The following is a 19,759-nucleotide window of genomic DNA, read 5'->3' as shown; positions in this document are numbered from 1 at the left end:
CACTCTATCGTCCCAGGCTGCCTGCCTGGTACAATACCGTCGCGACTGTAGTATGTCTCGAGGTAGGTTTTTGCCCTCGGGTTGAGATTACCGCCTACCGGACTCAACCTGTTCCTGAGATCCTGGCTTTTTTTTTTTTTTACAAGCCACACCGCCCTATTTTCACAATACGCTGCTCACAATCAGAAATTCTTGGCCTCCTTAACAATTCCCTTTGAGTATGTTATGGAGGTCCTGCAATACGACGAGCTCAGGAAGAAAAGGGTTAAAGAGTAATAGATGTGAGCGTCCCGAACTCGTGCGACAGATTTAAGCGTTAATACCGTGCGTTGTGGAGTTTTAAACACACCCTTATTTTGGAAAAACAAAGTCTGGAAAGAGAGCGCGAACATCCGCGGAGAATCAGTCACCCATTTGTCCGCGAACTCAAATGCATAGCACCTTTGCTGTACAAAGTCGGGGTGTGCTGGAACCAGAAAAGGGTGGATTCATTGCGGAGTAAAAACAATGCATATACGGGCCTGATTTACAAAAGCGTTTTACAGTGGGAGAATCCCATTGAAAAACGCTTTGTTAATCATGACCATATGTGTTCGTCCATAAAGCCCAAGGGTCAGCCCCCATGGTAATACCGGAGGATGCGCGCCAGAAATTGAGGACGTGTATGGCAGGAGTGCACACAGCTAAATACACGTCTTTACGATTAGAACACTCAACAGGCGTTAAGCCCCATCGCCGATGCATTGCAGGAAAGACAATGGCTCGCGATTGCGAGCCAATTGCAGCATTACAGCCACGGAGGGCCGTGTTTCAGAATCCCTAATAACGCCAAGGGCAGCTGAGCACACGACATATATTTCTCAGGGATCCAGGACAATATACTCTCCTGGGAATATGTAAACACTATCTTAGAATGTTTTAAATCTAACAAGCCCTAGGTTTTACAACGAAACAAATACATGGTTTTCATAATCCTGATATTTAACTATCACTAATGGAACCACACGTTGCCACTAATCAACCAACACAACAGAGCAGAAAGAAATACAGGCTCAGGCATTTGCACTGATGTGGGGAAATACAGGCCATACATGTCAGAACCAAAGGGTTCTCATGACCCAGGTCAATGCGTTTTTGCATATAAAAGAGCCAGTGTTTTCTTCTAATCCAGCAAATAACAGTCTTCACTTAATATATATGTACAATAACTCGAAAAAACAAAACGGGTATAGAAAACTATGTGCATTCGTGCGTGAAGATTGCTAGAACATAACTAAGCAATCCAATGTACTGCGCAACATGTATTTTAGTCAACCTTACTAAATAGAAGCACCGGTAACAATCCCGAGGGGTACCAGAATATAGACAACGAGTGCAAACTGTTGTACTTTCAAAGAAGAGCAGCGGTGGACGGACACACCAGGCACGAATGATAAACTGATTACAAAGAGAAATGGCAGACCAAATGTAATCGGGGGTAAGTCATTGCACGTACATGCGAGAGATTTGTAAGAAAAAACATAGCAGGAGCTAGGGTTGGAACTTATAACCAAGATAACTATGACCTGATATGTATCAGCACGAATACAAGAGATGTACAATTACCAATTATTAAAACAGAGTGATGGTTGGAATCATCGATAATTATAGACATACCACAACTGAGCCAATCTTGAGTTATTTCTACCCACACAGCTAAAGATACCCCCCCCCCATCTTATCTCTCCACACAGAGCCAACGTAATTCACACCATCCCCAAAAGGATTGGCTTCCCAGCTTCCCTACTCTTCCTCCCACTCTGCAAACACACGCACAGTATACCAGCTTCTCTGGCTGTGATTCACACAAGTGTTTCATAATGGCGCACTCCCATTGAAAAACGCTTTGTGGGTCCGTCCGGGCGCACCGTGCAGACCAACGAAACATGATGGCAATAATGAGAAGCTTCTCCCACATGTTCCTGTTGATAATTCAGAGAATTGCACATAGGACATACATACAATGTAAGAGAAGCGTAAGAGTGTTAATTTCATAACCAATTATTCAATTAAAAAATGAGAGGGGACACAGAATTTAATAGGTCTACTTATTGCAGGCAGTTACGGAAGTAACAACAGGAGCGCCCACCTGACTGCTGCAACAATGTGCAGCGCGAGACGAGAGTTCACGCGAGACGCACGTGAGTGTCCCCTCACAGACCTCCGTGGATTCTCACGTCCGCTTCCCGCTTCTAGGAGCTGTAACAACAGCTGCTATTACTCAATGTATCCAGTTTGGAAGGAGGAAGGACTGAGTCGGTCCTGACATGATTTGAACTGGAAAACAAACAGACAGGGTCAGAGGTGAGTGCTTAATTTGCGAGCTAACTATTCGGACAGGTATTATTAAAGCGAGGCTCAGCCTTCTGGCGCTCAAGCACTGCACCTACTCCGCCCCAAGAACCTATGCACTTTGGGAACGTGGTGGCTTTTGGGAGGTGGGGGGACTGGATGAACACCCCAGGTGTAGGCCACCCTGACGCGCAAGTGCTCCCTCGTGCGTGATCTCGGTAGTCCTGCCGCAGTAGCAACATGTCCGCCGCGTAGGGAAGAGTTCCCCGTTTCTAGAACGGCAGAGCTCCCAAGTTCCCAGCCGGCGCTGGTGGTGGTGAGTTTCCGACCCTACGTGTGAATGGAGCTGGTTCACCCCACATGGAGTTCCAGCAGGCCGAGCCCTATCTCCCGAGTCACAGCATCCGTGTACTGCCGGGCGTTGCTCAGATTTCACGGTCTCGTGAACCCCCGGGTGCAGTGAAGACCCTGGATGGCCATATTCACCGAATGGCACTAGAAATGCACCCGGGGCCTTTTTACGCTGGGTTACACTCTTGCAAGCGCATAACACAGGAAGGGGCACAGTAAAACAAAAACAAAACACTTCAGTACGTATTCCTTTGCTTAATGTGACAGTGCAGGCTTCCAGCAACATAATATACAACGCACTCGATCTATTAAGAGTCACCCTGGAAGGTAATCGATGCAAAGAGGGGGGTGAAGTAATATTGTAATACGTAATGCCGCGTTTTAGCCAACAGGGAGCGAGGCCGGGCTGCGACTCGTGAGTTAAAATGCACAGTATGCGAGGGAGACCCTCACATTTTGACTATGTCACCACGTCTACTCCACAATCTCTTGTATGAGGTTTAGGTCACGATATTCCATTGCTCTACTTCTTCCATCCCTTGACGTACAAAATGGCGGCTGCAACGGGTGGCCCGTGTGTTACATGCAAGATGTGAGCAGGCATGACGATTTTCCGGATATCAAATTCTTTCAACACGCTTTGCAATTGCCTTAATGATCGTGTGTCGTGTCCCCTTTCTGTCACGTCACACACATGTGATATGTGAATCCAGGAGACACGCTGAGGTCCGAGGGTCGCACACCAGTAGGAGAGGCCTGTGCTGACAAGGAGACGTGTCCCCTAGTCAGAACTTCTCAGAACACTGCACGTCCAGCCTTTCTCTGACCAAGCTTGATTTTGCGGATATTTCATTGACAGCAGGTGGAGTAGGGGGTCAATTGACCAGTAGAGTGTTCTTTATACATAAGCCAGTTATGTATGTATTTATTCTGTTTTTGTAAGCCACCAAGAAAGGGCAAGGGCGTTTTGTAGTGCCCATTCTTATTGTATTATTAAACAGCCTCTATGGTCTGAAAAATACATGCGATTTTACACTCAAAAGCCAATGTATTAATGGCAGATTGCCTCAAACTGTGGATGAAGGCAGAAGTTCGGTTTGTGAGGTCTGTGGTGTATCAGTTATCGAACATCTCTTGGATGGTGGGGAATGATGGGCCTAATTAAAGGTTCGTCTTCACATCCTGAACGTTGCACTACCAGGTATCATTTTGATTGGCTGGTTATCTTTTGTCCATAACTGTTTGAAAACCTTTACTTCCCAGCCCATGACTCCATTGTTTTGTGTCACTGTAAAATTGGGATACGCAGAAAAGAAAAAAAATGGGGTGCGGTCCCTAAATCCTGAACTGATAATGATTCCCGTGGTAAGGCGTGAGCAGTTCAGGAATTGGGGATCTAACCCAAGTATACTTACACATAGTGTGAGCTCCCACTGTTCCTGAGTGACAGCACTGTACAAGAATAATTGCCCTGTTTTGAAAAAGACCAGTGTTGTTCGAAACTCGTGTCAAGTTAAGGTCACACTCTAGAATAAAGGCATTGCTTTTCACGTATATCCCTTATGCCTTATTGTCATATATTTAAAGACTGAATCATATTGACTGAAAAGGACAAGCGGCAAACTCAGGTCCCTAACCTCATTCCCATGGAAAACATGTTTATAAATCGGGCCCTGTGTGTTTTGCCCTTACATGGTTAAGTGCGACCCATTGCATATTCCGAAACATAGTGTCCTCTGTCTTTGTTTAGCTCACTTCTATGTAAATATAGAAGACAGACTTTGCTCCATTTCAGCGCACAGGTAAATTCTAAAAAAAAGGTTAATTGCTAGAAATTTCAAAGATGTTTTTCCCTTTTTTGAAAAGCAGTTATAGCTTTTTTTCCGCCACTTTTTTTAGCTTTGATTTAATAAACGTAATGTGAGGACCTGTACGTGTGTGATGGGATGCGTCCTTAGTAAAGTCTAGGCAACTATAGCAAAGCCAAAGGGCAGTACTTGTCCTTCCCTGTCTGCCATGTCAGAAGTATTAGTACAGGTTCTGCATCTAATTTTATACAAAGGAATACTTTGTATGTTCATGTATGGCATTAATGCCTGAGATCTTACAATGAGCAACTAAACTCGTATTCCATTTCTTTTTTCAATTTGATGCATGTCACATGTTACATACTTTTGTGTAAGTTGTTATTCCTTATCTTTAGCTCACAGGCCTTTTGTATGTTTCCCACAATGGCCAACTTTCCTAAACATCCTTTTGATAGTCACTCTTTTAAGTAGAAATGGCTCTCTTGACCAATAATGAAACGTAGTAGTTACCGCTCAGCCGCCACAGCATTGGTGCTATCCGGATTATAGACCGTCGGCACGATTCATGGAAATTTTTTTTGCACGGTTCCAAGTGACTTTGCACTGTTGAAAAGAGACTTTGCACTGCCGACACAAACCCTGATTCATGGAACTGTGCAAAGTCTGTGCAAAGTCAGTGCATAGTCATTTGTGCAGTACACAATGACTTTGCACAGGCTTTGTACTGCAAAAATACACTTTGCACAGTTCCATGAATCAGGGTTTGTGTCGTCAGTGCAAAATTACTTTTCATCAGGGCAAAGTCAGAACCGTGCAAAAAAATTCCCCGAATCAGCCCTGTACATATATCAGTTCTGTTCCATACAGTCAGAAGTCGCTTATGCATCTCATCACAGTGTAGGATCTCTCCCCTTGCCCTTTTATTGATTCACAGGTAAACATGATTCTTTTCATCCAATGGGTTACCTGTTCCATTTCATAATGCAGGCCCTTGATCACATTGAACTTGCCTGCTTATTGCACCATCCTCTACCGAGACACCATTGCAGCGGCCTCATTCATTACTTTGCCCCGATCGCAAACATTTTGTGTATATCCTGCCAAAGCAAAAAAGTGCAGTCCTTGTCCAAATTGTGCCTCTTGGGTTCTTGATTGCCATATACATGATGCACTTTGTTTCAAGGTTGTGCACTTCCTTAGTTAGCTCCCTTCCCCAGAGAGATTCTGGGGCACGATGAAACTCAAAGCAGTACCATTTTGCAATACTCTACGGGCCTGATTCATGGCATTTTTTTACACAGTGCAGAAACACCCTGATTCATGGAACAGTCCAAATGGTCTTTTTGCCGTTCAAAGCCACTTTGCGCTGCAAAAATACACTTTGCACTGCTCCCCCTGATTCACGGAACAGTGCACATTCTATTTTTGCTTTGCACTGCAAAAATACACTTTGCACTGCTCCCCCTGATTCATGGAACAGTGCACATTCTATTTTTGCTTTGCACTGCAAAAATACACTTTGCACTGCTCCCCCTAATTCATGGACCAGTGCAAATTCTATTTTTGCCGTGCAAATTGACTTGTTGGAAAGTACTTTGCACCCTGCAAAATATTCCAAGAATCAGGCCCTAAATCGCAACGTGATTTGTAATGGGGTAATTTGGAGCATTAGCCTTCTTTAACTTCCAAATAGTACTCTTTCAAATTCTTTCATCTTTTTAGTATCAACACACCACAGTTCACCGAAGCCTGCCAGGTTACATTAGTACGTGTACTACACACTTGCCGGGTACGTGTTATATGTTTTTCTATACATATACATCACGCTAGCAGCATAATATTTATTGGAGTAAATCTATGTATGACAATATGGTGATATTATTTTTTTGGTCTGGCACATTATTTCAAATGATATTCTATATATTTTATAGTGTCAGCAATCGAAACTCTGTCGTGGTATTTAAGTTGGACTCCCCGCAGGAAGATGGTGCAATCTTTAGGCTGGTTGCAGAAACTGCACTAAATTCCCCCCCCCCCCAATAGTATGACGCAACATGTACATTTTTAGGATATATAGTAGTGTTGTCAAGAGAATGCAAGATTCACAAAACTGAATTTTCCATCCAAACTTTGGCATAGACTTTTTGATCCCACCTGCAGCAAAAGCCTCTTGATGTATTTACTCTAGACCTGCACATGAAGCTGACATCGGGGACCATTGACATGCTTTGCTTGGTTTAGTGAAAATCTGTTCATTGTTTGAAATAAATTTAATGGACCAACAATCCAGAAAGTAATTGTGTCGGCTGGATCAGCGGCTAGTCCGTGGATATCCAGTGGACGCAAATTCAAATCTGCATCCATGAATGTTTTGTCTGTTGCAGGACTGAACATTTTTAGTCCGGCTGCCATCTTGGATCCTCAGATTCTGTGCTTCAAAAAGTTTCAAAAGGAGCCCATTGGGGCCCCTTGGACCATGTTATGGCTCTCAGGTGGCAATTTCCCACAGTGGTGGAATATGCCCAGTTGCAGTACAATTTTGCACCATAGGAAAATGCAACTTGTGTAGGCTTAAAGACTTTGGGCCTGAATCATGGAATTTATTTGCACGGTTCAAAGTGACTTTGCACTGCCGACGCAAACCCTGGTTCATGGAACTGTGCAAAGTGTATTTTTGCACTGCAAAATCAGTACAAAGTCATGTTTGCATTACAAAATGAATTTGCACTGACCTTGCACTGCAAAAATACACTTTGCCCAGTTCCATGAATCAGGGTTTGTGTCAGCAGTGCCAAGACAGTTTTCAGCTTTGCAAAGTCACTCTGAATAGTGTAAAACAATTCCATGAATCGGGCCCTTTATCCCCATGATGGAACTGCATGAAACTTAAATGAAGTCATTTGTGGGTATTTTGGGAAAGTGTTGTGATGATCAGCCCACTGGTGGGGTATTTTCGGGCAGGGATCACAACATAACATCTCTATTCAAATTCCCACAGGGACATTTGTCAGAAATGAAATACATATAAGTGAAAGGAGGAATTGGCATTAAATTGGAGCAGAATGCACTGGGCACAGTGAGAGTGGGGCATGGCCCCAGAGACCCTGCTCGGTGGGCAGAGGAGAGATGGTGACTGCGCGCCGGGACAAAGCTAATTGGCAGGGTGTGGGAGCAAGTCATGCCCAACACGCAGTGCAGACCGGGCCACTCTGCAGGGCGTGCCGAAGGCTATGCTATGGGAAAAGAGTATGTCAATAAAAGAAAAAAGCATTACAAAACATTTCTAACTTAATGCTGAACTATTAATTAAAAAAAACATTGAAAGTAAGGGAAAAGTCTTTAGTTGAAGGTGCATGGTGGTTGCAACGCAAAACCCCCAAAACACCAAAATTGGACAATTATGGTTAGTAACGTTACCATTAGTTCTAATTAATTTTCAGTTTGCTTGCAACCTGTTATCCAAGTGTAGCTGCTACGGGGTCAGAGAAGCTTGTATCACTCCAAAGACCTTATTCATGGATTGTTTAGCGCTGCGCAAAGTGACTTTGCACTGCCAAAAAGGCCCTATAACTGGCCTAATTCACAGAGCGGTGTAAAGTGTATTTTTGCAGAGAGACCCATTTAGCTCCGTGCAGGGAGTACTGTTGCAGTGCAAAGAGACTTTTCTCTGCTAAAATGCACTTTGCACCCTCTGTGAATTAGGCCAGGGTCAAGGTGTTTTTGGCAGTGCATAGTCACTTTGCACCGCGCTAAACGTTCCATAAATTAATTTTCAAAAATCCAGCAAAAGCCCAAAATGTCAGGAAAGCCGAGCTCAAGGTGCCAATGCAGCCACAATTCAATAACAACACTGAACAGTGCTGCAGAGAGCTATTCAGAATTAATGAAACAATGAATTCTGAGATGAATATTCACTTACAAGCTTGCCAAGAAAACGATCTTGAGCCATATCATGGACACACTCTTCCTTCCACATATATAAAGATACTCATTGGCCGTAAAACCAAATCAAAAGCGATACGTTATTGAGTGTGAGTTTGGGGAACATAGGACCCTTGACGTTTTTCTTCAATTTAGGGGGTAATTCAGGGATTATTTGCGCCAGAAAAAAAACGGATTTGTGCGCCATTCTGCCCGAAATCCCTGTTTGACAAATGGGAATTTGCGGGCAGAATGGCGCACAAATCCCGTTTTTTTCGGCGCAAATAATACATGAATTACCCACTTATCTGTTTTCTTAATTGCATAAAAGAAAACTGTTTTCCATTCACGCACTGTGTCCTGGGCCTGATTCATAAAACGTTATTCAATGGGGTGCTCCTATTTTAAAATGCGTTGCGAATCAGGCCCATGGCCCGTCACCCTCAGTGACAACCTCATAGTGAATTTTTTTCTTAGCACTCACATAGGGTAGTGCAAGCTGCCACTGTGCAGTGTCAATATAGCTGTGCTGTTGTTTCCAAGTGGGAGGGTGAACTGCGAGGTGTTGTGTAAGCCATGTTGCATTGGTCCACACCTGAACCCTTATGAGGGAACTCCACATATTTCCTGGTCGGACTCTGCACCCTGGGATTCTTTGGTGTGGTAACCTGTTTTATTTTACATTTTCTCATAGGAAAAGGGTTCCATGTGTTAATAGCCACGCAAAAATATCGCCATACAAAAATATCGCCATATGTTTGCGGCAATATTAAGGCATGGAACTTGCGGGGGACACCCCCGCAACCCCTGCATTATTTTTAAAGGAGCGGGGGATGCCCCCGCAAACCCCACTCCCAAAAACCAAAATAATTATCCCCCCCCCCAAAAATATCACCTAGGGTCGTTCCAGACGACCAAATATATGGCGATATTTTGGGTGGGGATAATATGTAGTTATACCAGGGAAAGGGTTGGGCTTGCTGAAAATGTGTAATAAGGGGCCACTTTAAAAATGATTTCCAGAGCCTCTTTTGGTTCCCAGTTCGTCACACATCACTTCACTCCTTCCGGGTAAAAGCCGCAGTACCTGCATGTGCTGGGACTTACTACAAGCCCATTTAGCTATGTACCTCCCAGTGCCTAAGCCTTGAGAAAGTGCACAGAATGTGCAAAATATGTGTGAACACATATTCTTCTAAAAAAAAATAATCTACAAATAAACACAAACCAGTCCTTTTGTGCAAAGGACCTGTGTGTAAGGCTTTCTGCTTTAGTGTCCTCATGGCCACAAGTTACCCTCAATGACAACATTCAGATGACATCTCATACTCAAGGATGTTACAGGACGTACACTCAACCCTAGCCCCAGCTTCCCTGAACATCAGTTCTTAAGTAGAACGTTGAACTTCACCTCGTGCTCCTGCCTTTGTTACTAGGCCCTGATTTAAAAAGCGTGTTTCAATTGGCCGGTTGAAAATCACTTTGTGAATCAGGCCCTTAGTCTCCAGCAATGCTCTGACACCTCCCAACAGCAGAAGGCGACAGTTTCAAAGTAAAAACACATAGGCCGTGGGTTACAAAGCGTTGTTTTTAAAATGGGATTGTGCTATTGTAAAAAGCTTTTTCTTTTTTAAATGTTTTATTTTCTTTGGTTAAAAATTTGAATGAACACAATCAACCGTTACAACATCACAAATAAACATTCATTAAAAATGAAGAATGCAATATTACGAAGGAATCCAAGTACATATGTGATAAAATGACCATCTAAACAAAATAAATTCAAACAGCTTTTAAAAAACACACAATAATTACTTATATATTTTAACTTCACTTTATTTTTAACCTTAGAACCTAATTCATCTTTCAATTTTATGCCCACTCATTAATTCCTATCCATTATAGCATCACATTATTCCTACCCTTTAAATATCATTCATTTTATTCAACAATGTTTAAAAATATACCATAATACCTATCCATTTAAACATCATATACGTGTCAAACTTAAAGTATGTTTCAAATAATTGAAGTCAGGTGTGTGTACACTTTAAAGCAATTAATAAAGCCCCAGAAGCCCCAGACTGCGATAGCAATTTTTTAATTCAATAGACTCACTAATATTTTCCAGGGTGCATGCAGCATTATCAACTTCATTAGTGCAATACACAAACTGTCCCAAATGCAGCATTCCAAAGAGTAAACGTCCAGGACAATGCAGGAACACATGGTTCCATGTCTCTGTTTCTGATTGTACGTCACACTGTCTGCTTCCTTCAAGACCACCCCACTTCCAGCCACGGTTTGCCAGGTTGGCAAGATGTTAAACCTAAAGCGCATCAATATTCCGCTCACAAACCTATTCCGACATCGTGGTAGGTAAGGGGCTATCATGCCCAATTCTGCATGCGCATTTTGCAAATGGACAAGAGAGGTATACTTATGCAGCGTCTCAATTGTGAGAATCCAGTCTGCCCGGTATAGAAAACGCGTTACATGACAGGGCCGGATAAACAGACCTTCTTCATTCAAATCTAATCCCCATAAACAGGTCTTGACACTAGGTAACCACGTGCCTTGTCATCTGAATCTGGACTTAAGTGCTGAGAGTTGATGTCCCCATATATTGAGTGAGCTGTCGGTGTACACAATTTTGCAAACATTCATCATAACTTCCATTTCACTTTTGCTTGCAATGACAAAAGGCCTAGTTCGTATCTAATGAGCACAGCAGGAACACAATTCGGTAGTTTCAGTACTCGCCTCCACAAATAGCCTTCCAGCACCTCTAATTTCTCCCAGATCCACGGATGCATAGTTTCTATACCATATAGTTTGGGCACCATTTTTGCCTCATAGTACTTCACAGCTGGTCCTAGGGAGAACTTCCCAATTTTGTTAAAAACGTTCACTGATAGAGTCGAAAGAACAGAGGCCTTACTCATATAGTACTCCCACATGCAATACTTCATGGGTCTACTGAACACCGGAAGACCCAGATCAATCAGATTATCCATCTGTTCTATTTGTGCTTCATTGATGGACCATTTCCTTTTAATTACACTGCATTTAGTGGTCAGTTCCAAGATTTTAGTTTCCATTCTGCTTGCATATTGTGTAAAGGCCTTTAACACTCTGGAGGCCCAGCCGTGTACAGGCAAACAATAAATAGTCGTCCACGCAGGACATCCAGGTTTATCTCTCCATGCTCAATTTAGGGAGGATGCAAGCAACCAGTCTCAGGTATTCGTTGATACATGCCAGAAACAGATTAAAGAGGCAGGGTGCCAATACACAACTCTGCCTGAGGCCCAATTTTGCTTCAATTTTCCTACTTAGGGACCACATTCATATTTAATCCGACTTGAGTGTTAGACGATTCATGGAGCTTGATTAGAATATTCAGCAGTCCATCCGCCAGACCCCACGTCGCCAACCTGACCCATAGGTTCTCCCTATCCACTCGGTCAAAGGCCGACGAGAGGTCAACATGCACCACATAGATCAACTCATATGTCTTAGATATAGATTGAAAATTGCTTTGTGAATCTGTCCCTTAACCCTCAGCAATGCCCTGACACCTCCCAACAGCAGAAGGTGACAGTTTGAAGGTCAAAACACATAGGTCCTGATTTACAAAGCATTTTTCAATTGAGCCATTGAAAAGGACTTTTGTAAATCAGGCCCATAGGCAGCACTGCGTGTGGTGAGGAAAGAAGCTGATCTGCACTTTCATATTCATAATTAGGGCTCTCGGTTTTCTGGGTTTACTGATTTTACATATAAATAAAGATGGCAACCACTCCGATTGCTTTCAGTATGTATTTGTAAAAAAATGAAAAAACAGGAATTCATGCGTCTTATTTTTAGCTCTTCAGGTTGTCAATCATGCCTTGCAGGCCAATAGCTCTGCAAATTAACATAACTGAGAAGTCAAAAAAGTGATTAGTTTCACTTTGAAAATGTTTAAAAGGCCACTGAGATATTTATCATGTAAGCATAAAAATAATTTGATTTTGTTTTTGGGGTGAACATGGATCTTGGCTGGATGGGCAAGAACTCATCCAGCTCTATGAGTTTTCCATTACAGGCATCAAAGCGCTATAATTTGTATTTGAATGAATGCAGAAAACCACTGGTTGCAATTTTGTGGATACATAAAGAAAAAAATGACAAAAAATGAACACGGCTAAATACAGACAGAAATGTTGAAAAAATAAATACCATATGACCAGGAGTTTTTTTATTTTATATGAGTACCTGGGAAGAGTCAACCAGAATGAAACAAACATTCTGATTCGTCATCGCCAGGTCCATACCTCGCCGAGAATCCCTCTTCCGGGTTCCATTCCTTTGTCCGCGCTGGCGGGTGTGGCAGCCCCTAAGCCAATGAGGAGGCTCGGAACGGGGCCATCCCCACTCCGAGCTTCCTCATGGCTGTAGGCCGCCATTCTCCCCTGCCGGGGATGCAGGTAAGATTTTTTTGTTTTTTTTTTCCTTCCCCTCCACCCCCTGCAACCAATCCCCTCCCCACCCTCGCAACCCCACTTACCTTCTTTTCTGTCCTTTTTTGGGTGCGAATAAGCCGGGAAAACATTGGTTCCCAGCCGTCCGCTTCCGATGGCCACCATGGAAAGGGAAAATGGACTCTGTTTTTCCTTCCCTGGCGGCCATTTTCTTTGAATTGTTTTTTTTTCTGTTTCCTGAAACGCTGCAGCATTTCGGGGCAGAAAAAGATTGCTTTTACTAATAGCAACATTACCCTCGCCGTGGGGCCATTACAGAGTCAGGTAATGCACCGGGGCCTTCATTAAGGCACTTGCTTCACTTGGGCCTGTAACTATGGCCCCGGGGTATATCCTGACTCAGTAATGGCCCAGCCGCTTGGGGCATATTGCTTAAATATAGCTGGTAAGCGTGCTGCAAAGATGGTAATCAACTAAATAAAATGAATCATTCTACTAAAATGTATTCCATGACCAAATTAACAATAATTGTTGCCCTTCACTAAACTGTATGAAACAAATGATCACTTTCAAGTCATAGATAGTGCAATATTTTTAGCACATAGAAGTCATTATTGAACACCTTTAAACCAAATAGAATGTTCAGAATGTAGTCAATGACTTCTGGCATTGATTGCATTCCCATCATTCTGATGTAAGAAGCAAACAAGGAAACAGAAGAAACCAGTGATCAACATTCAAGAAACAAGACATTCCCTCTCTGCAAGTATGTCCCTTTCACTGCCCTGTCAATGTGAAAGGCACGTCCAGTTTTATTTACCAAAGTGAGAGGTAAAGCATGGAAAAATACTTTCACGTAACTATAGAAAACCTGTCAACTTTTACACCCAATGCATGATCAGGTTGAAGCCATTCTAATTTTAGCTAACTCAAAACAAAACCACATTTAACCTAACATCGAGTTTTGTCCATTTAGTATATTACATTATTATCTCACTTCTTTACTTCATCACCACAACTCCAGAATCTACATTACTATCAACAATGGCCATCCATAGCCTTCTAGACCTCGAGAGGGGGTATTATTGCTTGCGAGAATGGCCATTTCCTAATTTATAAAGTAGGGACAGGCCATTATCCTGTGATAATGACCCTTACTGCTGTCTATAAGGCTACAGTACAACAAGATGTTTCTGTGGTATCTTTTACTCTATGTCTTCCTGCATGACAATAAAAGGCTACGCCCTCAGTAGGTCTAGTCAGACCGCCCATCATGATTTCGCGATCCGGCACGCAAAAAATGCTGTGAAAATGTCTGTTTTTAAAAAAGCATGAAAATGGCTTTTTTTTTGTTGCAAAAACTGAGTTTAAAAAAAAGAATACTAAGGGCCAATCATGTTCTGACATTTTTTTTTTGGTGCAAGTAATGTAATGCACATTTCATCACTTGCGCCTAGCCCAATACACAAAGGAGATATGAATCGGCGCCTATGGGAAGTGCCCCTTCAGATTTGCTGTTTTACCTCTGCACATTTATTCTAATGAGGGGGCGTTTTTTGTGCATTTAAAAGCACATCCCAAATTCACAAACAGGGTGCGCTTTTAAATGTGCAGAAAACGTAGGCAACCCCATGCGCCTGCTTGAAATAAGCGCAGAGGGATGCACATTGCATAATAGGGTCTTTCCTGCCCCTGCCATGTAATTCTTATTTAAGTTTCACAGCAGAGGTATGAACAGCTGCTGTCTCACTTCCATTTCTATTCCTCGGATTGGACAGAAATGTTTTTTGTTTGCATCACACTTTATAGTGACAGGCCCTCTAAGGGTCTTTCATAGTGTAGTGCACTGAGAGCCTGTAGAACAATGGTGTCAGGAGACCACTCCCAGCAGTAATGTATGTGAGGTGGGGGCCAGCACATCATTTGTGCTACAACTCTGCCCCCTGGAAATGGTCAGGTCACCTTTGAGAATAAGGTGACCTGCTCATTTAATTCCAAAAATGGGGCATCTAAAAGCAGCACATCCTCTTCTCTATTTTTAGATGCTCCTTTTTTGAGGATCTGCCCCGAAACGTACATTTACAAAAAAAATAGTCATAATAGGAGGGTTAAAGAGAGAGAGTGGTAGCAATGGGCAATAAAGCAGAGAGGGAGGGCAGGTCCAGATTGGAAGACAGGATGGGGAAGAGCGCAATAGAATTGGAAAAAGTATACAAGATGCAGAAGAAGCGAGAAAGAATGAAGAATTGTAGATTGCAAGATGAACTGAGGAAGTGCAAGGTATGGTTGGGAGCATGATTTGGAGTGTGGCAGGACATTACGAAAAAAACTTCCCATTAAAAGTTCCTGTTCCTCCTTTTTATTCCATCTGACTGATCCACATCTTACCCCACTTAGCGAGGTAAACTAACAAAAAGAATTACATCAACATTAAATACATATAACAAAACATCCTACAAGGTGAGCTCCTCAACATAATAGATGTGAAAAGTCTCTGGAGGATGGCTCAGGGGCAACACGCTCGCCTTGGAAGCAAGACGATGCTTAGCAACACAGGTTCGGTCCCCGCGTCCGCACTTTTAAACCTCTGGGTATTAAGCACATTATAAATAACCAATTACAAAAACAGTTCTGTTAAAAAAAATGTTTTATAATGAATCAAAAAAGGGTTCTAAAAAATAAATACATCGTGTCAGGCCGTCCATAGTAGAATAACATCTTACAATGTGAAAAAACATAAATCTAAACAAGAAAATCACCTAACTATAAATACAACTCTAACTCCCACTTAAAATAGTTAGTGAATCCATCACTAAACACCCCAAATTTGTTGCAATAAGTCTGAGACGGTCAATGTCAAGCTGACGTTTCGGCATATATTTTTCTTCAAAATGCCTTCATCAGGACCTAGACCAAGCTTCCTTCATATCTGTGCATCACACCCAAATTTGAATCAGCCTTCACCATGAGTACATTCAATGCAGTCTAAACATATAAGAACAATCAGGAATGCCTTATATTAATATTTAAGATAAAACTCATTCTGCATCTTGTACTATTCTTAATTTAAGTAGAACAGTTAGCTTTGACAGGACTACTCACCCCAAATGTGTCTTTAAACTGTGCAGCATCAAACATTGAAAAGACAACATGTCAATCAAGACTCTCATCATGATTTGGGAAGGCAATGTAGATTTGCTTAAGACTTTTTTGTGATTGACGAAAATAGCTGTAGAAATAATATACAGTTTACCAGCAAATAATCTGTTTACAAAATACATTTTCTATATTTGGGAATTCTAGTTGAAGAAGGTAGTTTGATATGCGATCTCCCACAGACCGCAATACTCTGCTTCATTTTAATAGCTCTCATCCTTATTACTCTAGAGCTATTTTACTATATGGGCAGTATTTCCAACTCAGGATGAACTGTACAAGGCTAGAGGACTTCAAACATCATGTATCAGAGATAGACAGTAGGCCGATCAAAAGGGGCTATCCAAAAAAATGATTAAACACTCAAAAAAAGAGCAAGATATACTCCATGTAATTTTGATTTATTATACAATTATTTTTAACAAAACATTACTTTTCACATTGATTGTGTTAAAGGACTCACCTTGTAGTATGTTTTGATATATGTTTTTAATGTTGATGTGATTCTTTGTATTTGCCTCACTAAGTGGAGTAAGATGTGAATCGGTCAGATGGAATAAAAGTGAATTGGCTAAGTATGACTTTGAATGTTTATCATATGTCTTAGATATAGATTGAAAACTGTTTTGTGAATAAGTCTCTTAACCCTCAGCAATGCCATGACACCTCCCAACAGCAGAAGGTGACAGTTTGAAGGTCAAAACACATAGGTCCTGATTTACAAAGCATTTTTCAATTGTGCCATTGAAAAAGACTTTTGCAAATCAGACCCATAGGCAGCACTGACTGTGGTGAGGAAAGAAGCTGATCTGCACTTTCATATTCATAATAAGGGCTCTCGGTTTTCTGGGTTTACTTATTTTACATATAAATAAAGATGGCAACCACTCCGATTGCTTTCATTATTTATTTGTAAAAAAATGAAAAAGCGGGAATTCATCAGTCTTATTTTTAGCTCTTCAGATTGTCAATCATGCCTTGCAGGCCAATAGCTCTGCAAATTAACGTAACTGAGAGGTCCAAAAAGTGATTAGTTTCACTTTGAAAATGTTTAAAAGGCCACAGAGATATTTATCATGTAAGCATAAAAATAATTTGATTTTGTTTCTGGGGTGAACATGGATCTTGGCTGGATGGGCAAGAACTCATCCAGCTCTATGAGTGTTCCATTACAGGCATCAAAGCACTACCATTTTTATTTGAATGAATGCAGAAAACCACTGGTTGCAATTTTGTGGGTACATACAGAAACAAAATGACAAAAAATGAATACGGCTCAATACAGACAGAAATGTTGAAAAAATAAATACCATACGACCAGGAGTTTTTATATTTTATAATAGTACCCGGCAAGAGTCAACCAGAATGAAACAAACATTCGGATTCGTCATCGCCAGGTCCATACCTCGCCGGGAATCCCTCGTCCGGGATTCCATTCCTTTGTCCGCGACGGGGGGTGTGGCAGCCCCTCAGCCAATGACGAGGCTCGGAACTGAACAGGGCTATCCCCACTCCGAGCCTCCTCACAGCTGTAGGCCGCCATTCTCCCCCGCCGGGGGTGCAGGTAAGATTTTGTTTTTCCTTCCCTTCCACCCCCCTGCAACCAATCCTCTCCATACCCTCCCAACCCCACTTACCTTCTTATCTGTCCTTTTTTGGGTGCGAACAGGCCGGGAAAACTTTGGTTCCGAGCGCTTTCACTTCTGATGGCCACCATGGAAAGGGAAAACTAACTCCGTTTTTCCTTCACTGGCGGCCATTTTCTTAGAATTTCTTTTAGATTGTGTTAGAGGACTCACCTTGCAGTATGTTTTGTTATATGTTTTTAATGTTGATGTAATTCTTTGTATTAGTTTGCCTCACTAAGTGGGGTAAGATGTGGATCGGTCAGATGGAATAAAAGTGAATTCGATAAGTATGACTTTGAACAGGAAAAATGTTGAGTAATGTTTTGAATAGTCCTCAGTTCTTGTAGGTAGAGGATAGCAATTGTATGTTTTGGAGTATGGCAAAGCCCGGGGAGCTTGGGTTGTGAATTGGCAGTGTGACAGAACATGTGAGTAGGTGCATGACTGGCAGAGTTAGAGGATTAGGAGTGTAAGTTGTGATGGGGAATTGGTCAGGGATGTTTGTGAGTGCGATGTGTACCCACTTGGGGGATTGGAGAACATAGAAGTGGAAAAACTTCACCATTACAACTGATAATAAACAACACAAATAATAATATTAAGTAAGAAAGTACATTCAACCAACAATGTAGAATAAAATAAACACTGTTTTGGCAAGCCTGGTACATCTGGGACTCTTCCTATTAAATTGATACAAAGGGGCAAATAGTGACAACCTAGCTCTTTTGTGGCCTCACATACTGCCTTGTTCTTGCAACCTGCCAATCTTTGACTCTGTGGTCAATAAAATATGTGTCGCAAACATGCTGCAATAAATACAATTTTGTGCCACAGAATTAGCTTTTTTATGCTGCAAATATTCCATTTCATGCTGCAATATTTTCAATTTCATGCCGGAGAGTCTGTCTAGTAAACATATCTTTGAATCATTTTATATAATTTAGCATACTTATATCTAGCATTATATAGTTGACCAGCTATAGAAAAGGAGATTCACAGACAGATAGATATAGATTGGGACAGATCAGTATAGAGAGTGAAATGGATAGATATAGAGGGAGATAGATATGTATATATAGAGAGAGAGTCTGATCAATATGGTGAGCAAGACAGATCAACATAGAGAGTGAGACCAATTAAAATAGAGGCTGAGATAGATATAGAGAGCAGGCTAGATCAATACAGAGAGCAAGACAGAACACTATAGAGAGTGAGATAGATATAGAGATTGAGACAGATCACTATAGAGAGTGAGATAGATAGATATTGAGCTAGATATAGTAAGTGACACAGTTCAATATAAGGAGTGACACATATCAATAAAGAGAGGGAGATGGATCAAAATGGGTAGTGAGAGAGAACAATAGGGGCAATGAGACAGATTGATACAGTTAGTGAGACAGATCAGTATAGAGATCAAACTAAACAGATATCGAGAGCTTGATAGACCGATATAGAGAGCGAGACTGATCCGTATAGAGAGCGAGCCAGAAAGATATAGAGAGTGGGATAAGCAGAGATAGAGAGCAAGACAGATCAAGATACGGAGTGAAATAGATCAATATAGAGAGGGAGACGGATCAAGATAGTGGGTGAGACAGCTCCATATAGAGTGCCAGATAGATAAAAAGAGCAAGACAGATCAATATGTGGAGCGAGGCAGATTAGTATAGGGCAGGGAGGATAGATGAGTGGCAAGCTTCTCGTCTTGACAAGTCAATGCCGAACAACATGGGTTTGAAACACTGCAGTGGCCCGACTCCAGCACAATATATATATATATATATATATATATATATATATATATATATATATATATATATATATATTAGACAAACCAACTGAGCCCTTCTGGTGAAATAATAAATTACGAGGTACAAGAAAGAGTGTTCAGGGATGTGGCTAGGAGCATTGCATGGCATCAGTGCCCTCGCTGGAAAGGTTTATGTAGCCTACATTGTTTTTCTTTTGGCTCCACATTGGTTGAATTCCTTCTTTCTGGGGGGGAGCATTCCAGAACACATACATGAATGTTACATGGCACAGTTAGCGCACCCTGAATGTCAGATTGCTCCCAAACCAAATTTATGACTGCCAA

Source organism: Ambystoma mexicanum, chromosome 1q (assembly GCF_040938575.1).
Source record: "Ambystoma mexicanum isolate Mex_15411 chromosome 1q, UKY_AmexF1_1, whole genome shotgun sequence".
Classification (NCBI taxonomy): domain Eukaryota; kingdom Metazoa; phylum Chordata; class Amphibia; order Caudata; family Ambystomatidae; genus Ambystoma; species Ambystoma mexicanum.
This window is presented reverse-complemented; position numbering follows the sequence as displayed.